Raw genomic sequence first — 6,633 nt, forward strand, 5'->3', positions numbered from 1 at the left:
AGGCTTTGATGTTCCATCTGGCCTTCTCTCCTAGTCTCTTCTCTCTCATCCTCTCTCCTCACTAATGTAAATTGGGCTTGGTTTGTATAGGTCATAGGTTTACATAGATCATAATCCACTTAAACCCCCCCATTTGCCAGTAATAGGTATAATACTGTTAGGGGTCATTTTAGTTTGCCCAGGGAAACTATACATCATTTTTTTCAGGACAATCTGGGCTTTCCAATGTTTTCTATATCCCTGTGTAATTCCACTTCTGTAACGAGATTTAAGGGTCTAAATACCTTCTTCTCTAGCCCCTACTCATTACTGGGCAGCAGCAATCCGGCCCACACACCAACATGCCCGGTAAAAAGAGGTCCAACAGGACTGGGACCCACCGGGTTTTTATCCAGTGCCCTGTTGGACCAGTCCAACCCTGTACCCCAGTGTCCCAGTTTGGGTGCCAGTGTGCATTTGCTGTTTGCTGATCACCAAGATGGCTGCCGGGAACAGGTGGGGGCAAATGTTGTCAAGCAGCTCTGTAGTTCTGGACATGCTATGGGGGCGCAGATACAGTAAGTTGGGAAAAATGTCAGTGAAGTGGTTAAAGAGGGGGCACTGCTGCTAAAACTAAAAGTTTGCCTGGGAGGCTTTATTTTCCTTTAAACAAACATGCAAAAGGAACTGGGAAGGATGAGGGTTTTGTGCCGGGCAAATGTGCAAATGGAGGTACCTTCATCCATTGTCTCCTCTACCCCACCAGTCCCTGCCTAAACCACCCCACCTTTGCTTGCCATTACCAGGCTGCACCTGTACCCACCTGCCCACCTGGTATAGTGGGGGAATATGGAAACTATGCTACAAATTTTTTCTGGGTATTGCATCCCCACCTACCCAGTTGCATTTAAAGGCACATACATATGTTGCCTACCCCTAGTGTCCTGTTGCCTCCACCATAAAACTCCCTCTTACCCCTGCACTTCCTGTATAAGATAAGTATAAGCTTTACACTGGGCTTTACACTAAGCTTTACTCTTCCCTTTGTATCAGTGTAAATGTATTGCCATCTCTTTCTGTTTCCCTGCAGGGTAGGTTGGCACCTTATGATGCCACCTGAGATTTCAAGTAAATACAAAGAGCAAAGTCTTCAAAAACAAGTTTTTTTTATTTTTACAAATTACATTGTTCTTATTTCATCAAATATACATTTAGGTGTAATAAACAGGCATCAGGATCACCATCAGGATAGGGCAGCCACCACAGACTTTTTTTTTATCTGAAATAACACTTAAATGCAGCATCACCCACAGATTACTTGTCATATTAATCAGGTGACGTAGCTCTTCAGCACATCCTGTCATTTCTCTCCATTTCTGGATGGGGTTGCAGATGAGACGCCTGGTGGAGCTCGGCAGCAATGGCTCCTTCCTGGCCGAGGTTCCTCAGAGAGCTCAGTAGGGGGTTAAATGAGATTTCCTTTGCCTGCAGCTGCTCCGTCCCATACCTGGAAAACAAACAGCAAGAATTACATATAAATGGTCAATAAGGGGAACTATTGTGAAAATGAAAATGTAATATCAGCTTCTACTTTTTGTAATAAGAAACTTTTTAAGTACAATCAATTTCAAATATTAACAGTTTCTGACAAGTCCTCTTTTCTATCCCCCTCTCAGCAATATGTCTCTCTCCATGCAGCAGTTGGAGGGATAGTTAAGAGTAACTTGGTAATTTCAGAAGAAGTACCATATTTATTATATGTAGAAAGTTTCTTATTTCCATGAGATAAAGCTTATATATTACATTTCAGTTTTCAGAGTAGTTCCCCTTTAATTATATCCCAGGTTGATCTAATAGAAAATTCATTCTGAAAATGTTGAAATATATGAGAGCAGCTCCTTCTTGTCCCGGGTTCCTAGGAGAGCGTAGAGGAGAACTCCATGAGATTCCCTTTGGACCCAGTCGCTCCATCTCACGTCTGAAAAACAGAAACACAGCAAGAATTTCAACTAAACGCCCATTAAACCTGAGATACAAATTGGTCCAATGTGAAAATACACTTTGACTGACTTGAAATATTTGTTGTGAAACAAAAGCATTGGTTCTTACCTCGTTACTAGACATTTCTTGTCTGACACAGATGGTGACATAATCTGCAACATTTTTGCTGTGGAAACATTTTTTGTTTTTTTTAAATGGTGCAATAATTTGTTTAATAACATGTACATCTACTATTGTGTATCAGTAACTGAACTAAGGTTTTATCTGTAAGAATGTGGGCTCACCTGCAGGTACTGTTGTTCCACAATTGGGCTGTTCCTTCACAACTTGTTGATGTTGGGAATCTGAAATCCATTTTGTTCCGATGAGGCTTCTCATGTGTATCTGGGGCAGGCCCGGAGTGGCAATCTGTAGATTCTGGCAAATGCCACCGGGGACTGTTTAGACTTGAAATGCCAGGGTTTCTTTTAAATCTCAGTCCAAAATTGATATATGGTGGCTCCTCCCACTGTTCCAGTCATATATTAGCCCCTGTAGCTCACTCAGTGACACTTGAATGACTCTGTACTTCAGGGCTGATATACAGATACTCTGGAGCCACCTGCAGATACTGTTGTTCCACCATTAGGCTGTTCCTTCACAATCAGGTCAGGAGTGGCAATCTGTAAATTCTGGCAAATGCCAAAGGGGGCTGTTTGGATCTCTTGGTACGTGAAATGCCAGGGTCTCTTCAAACTCAGTCCAGAACTCTGCTCTTCAGGGCTGACGTACAGATACTTTGGCACCACCATTAGACTCTTTCTTCAGAAACTGATGACTTGGGGCATCTGATATTAACTTTACGTCAATGGGGCTTCTGATTTGTATATGGACTGGCCCTCCACCCGCCCTTTCCAGTCATATATCTGCCCCTTGCAATTGCCTCTCACTCAGCTGAATAGTCGAATCCTTCAAATAGCTCCTGTGCCTCTGGTGATATGGCTTCAGCTGGTGGCATTAATCCCCAGGCTTGGCATTCAGATTGCCTCGTACTCTCTGTAAGGCCACTGACATCTGGTTTAAATGGAGGCACCAGTTCTCTTTCAAGAAATTCTTCCCAATCAATATCCTGTAAAATAGATGATATTAAATACCTATACACATGAAACATACAGATTACATACAAACACTGACAGATACAGGAAGTATAAAGGGTTATGTTTATTAGAGATCCTACTGTATTCCTGGCTTGATGCACAATAATTACAATATAAACTTACTTCAAAGAATTCATGGGCTTTAACCTCTTCAGCACCGGCCTCTCTGGATCCGAGGCGATCACATGGATTTTTCTCCAGTAACTACAATAAATGTAAAATTGTTAAATTGACAGAACCATCAGGCCCCATCCCAGTCCCACAGCCAAATCATCATTGACTTACTCTTAGTATTAGGCACTGAGCTTCCTCTGACAATTCCTCTGTCAGGGCAGGTTTGTCGTTCCTGATGCTCTCAAATAATTCCATGTCGTCTTCTGCATCAAATGGGAACTGAAACATAAAATATTATTCCTTTATTAAACCAGTGTTCTAATTTAATATCAATAAAGTTTTTTTAAAATCCCATTTATCACTATAATGACAGTGATAGCTGATTTCTAGGCATTATGCTTACCTGGAACATGAGCATGACATATAACACAACCCCAAGGGCCCACCAGTCAACGGCCCTGCTGTATGCCATCTCATCAATGATCTCTGGGGCCATGTAGCAGTTTGTTCCACACCGGGTCTTACTGCGATCTCCATATCTGAAATCTTAAAGACAAAAAAAACACAGTAAGATGATCCGTATACCCTATCTGTGAGAGACTTCCCTCAGCTGCTTGCATACATACTGCACATACACAGATATATATATATATATATATAAATCATCCAAATAAACCCCAACTATTCCATTATATGCTTTGCAATTATAACAAACATTACCATCTTTGCTCAGGCCAAAATCCACGATTTTCAGATAGCCATGTACATCCACCATTAGATTTTCCAGTTTCAGATCTCTGAATTTAAAGAAAAATGAACATTGTTCAATAGTAGACACCATAGTGAGGAAAGACAGATATATTAGCTATAAAGACTCAGATAAATCACACTATTCTTTATTTTATATTGGAAAATGTGGTTTGTACAGTGCTATAAGAGCTGTAACACTTACCTATGAACAATATTGTTCCGGTGCAATTCCTCCAGGCCGAGCACTATAGAGGCAGTGTAAAACCTACATAAAGAGGAAAATAATTCAGTAAGTGATTTGATAGATTCAGGACATATATGTGAGTGCTACCTATGTGAATGTGATTGTCAGTGTGCCAGTCAGACACCCCAATATTTCACATGGATCAACCCTAAATCCTAATCCCATCCCACTTACATGGCTTTTGATTCCTCAAATGCTCCTTGATGCTCGAGCAGATGGCACAGATCACCTCCAGGAAGATATTCCATTACAAAAAAGAGGTGATTCTCACTCTGGAATGTGGCGTATAAGGAAACCAGGAATGGGTGCTCTGCGCTGGTAACCTTCTGAAGGATTCGCTTCTCCTTGAAAACACTGGGGGGAGAGGGTATAAAACTATATTACATGACCACATGAACCCTGAACAGGGGAACTTGTACACAAATAGACCATTTACCACTTTTTACACTTTGTTGAAAGTAGCAATCGACATTAATAATACTGACAATTTATTATCAAATATATATATATATATATATTTATATTTATATGACTAAATATATTAAAAATATCATTAGACAATGGAGAGCAGGTAATGACCACTCTTTAACTGACCTTTCGAATTCATTCTTGGCAATAATCCTCTCTTTCTTGAGGGTCTTTATGGCACACAGTTGTTTTGTGTCCTTGTACTCTGCCAGGAACACCTGGAATGAGACAGTAAGGTCAGTGCCTATGCTTTAGCAGGGTACTAACCCTTATTAGGGACACAGCAACTCACCTTTCCAAAGGTGCCTTCGCCCAATACTTTTCCCAGATTGAAGTTTTCCAGAGAGTTGGGCATGGTGCTGAAATGAAAAGAGTTACAGGCAGAGAGTTATAGTTATTTTATAATAATAATGGTAAAAAAATAACAGCAGAATACTAATAATAGTGAGAATATAGTCCAAACTAATACCTATCAGAGGGTCCTTCTGCACCTAGTTGCTCGGTGACTGACTCTGAGCCATTGGAAGCTTCTTCACACTGTTAAAGAACAAAGGGAATTATATATCATAAAAAGACCGATATATATATGTGAATCATTTCTGAAGAATACATGGAATGTACTTACAGCTGAGGGGACACTAAAGGAGGTGGCAGTGAAGTTTGCCACCGTGTCCCCTTCCGGCTCAAATCCACCCTCCTCCTGTTCTAGGATCATTTGTCCAACAGTGTGAGACATTCCAACATCAGGTGGCTCAATCACTTCAGGAGAATCTATAACAATTAAACAACATGGCATCATTAGCAATGTACCCTGTGATTGTTAATGTAACCAGGACACCCCACAAAAATATAAATAATCAGGAAATAATAGACTATAATATTCCCATAAATGGATGAGTATTGAGCTATGAAAGATATTACTCAATATATAAGAAAGATTAGTGAATGCTAAACCTGGTTGTTATATATAATGTCACCCCATTTCTTATTGTTTTACCAAAAATATCAATAGTGAATGAGCCAGGAACTCATAGTATAAACATTACAGGTGCATATTAGTCTCTTTATGATCACACTTACCCAATAATGGCACCGGGTGTTCGGGCATCTCTACAGTGGCAATGAACTCCACCGGAGGCTCCCACACATCAGTTATTTCATGAATCTTCACAAATGTAAGTTCAGTTTTGGAATAGTTCTGTAGAGGTGAAGACAGGCAGAATATTAAACAAACACACAGGGGCTCATTTATAAATGTGGGCAATGTGCTGAGTACAAAAAAAATCTGTGCAAGTGACCATGTTAATTTTTGCCCACTAAAATGTTGTGTTTGCCACTATACACAAGCTTTGCTATAACATAAGTGCAAGTTTTATGCCTGTATGTGAATAGTGCACACTTTGCCCTGTGCCATTATGGGCATTAAGACAGTGGGCACGGGCATTCTCTTACATACATATATTGAAAAAGAGAAGAGAATCCCTTTACCTTGGATTTAGATGAAGTAGTTTGACAACAACCCATCACCTTTTCTCCTGTAAAAGAAAAGAACATGGAATTAAAAACAGCTCATGGAAACTGCTTAATGATGCAGGAAAATGTACTTACAGAGAGAGAGCAGGCAACAGGCAAGGACCTGTATCTGTGCCGCTAACTGTCTGCCAGCAGTTGCCCACTCACATTAGTGCGCTAGGGGCATTATGGGATATCATTGGATTGCATCTGATTGGCTGCCATGTGAAGCTAGACCTGGTAAAAACTTTGTGACTGTTATTACATTGCCCCAAAAGTGCTGCCATAATGCATTCCCTTTCTTCCAATCATTACCCAGCTGCCCATGTCTAGACTAGTATTCAATTACACAAAGGTTACACAGAGTTTCCTGATTGCCAGGCACCTAACTGTCATCAACCGCCAACTTGCCATCCATTATCAGTAATG

At 40.5% G+C, this 6,633-nt stretch overlaps 1 long non-coding RNA gene across 1 annotated transcript; it reads right to left on the minus strand.

The window, feature by feature from the left end:
* Positions 1-3,575: 3,575 nt before the first annotated feature.
* LOC105945453 lies at positions 3,576-4,600 on the minus strand. The gene is made up of 3 exons (XR_001169018.3): positions 4,183-4,600; positions 3,951-4,027; positions 3,576-3,776 (listed from the first exon to the last, which is right to left on the minus strand). It is a non-coding gene; the product is annotated as an uncharacterized LOC105945453 (long non-coding RNA).
* Positions 4,601-6,633: the final 2,033 nt, after the last annotated feature.

Source organism: Xenopus tropicalis, chromosome 4 (assembly GCF_000004195.4).
Source record: "Xenopus tropicalis strain Nigerian chromosome 4, UCB_Xtro_10.0, whole genome shotgun sequence".
Lineage (NCBI taxonomy): Eukaryota > Metazoa > Chordata > Amphibia > Anura > Pipidae > Xenopus > Xenopus tropicalis.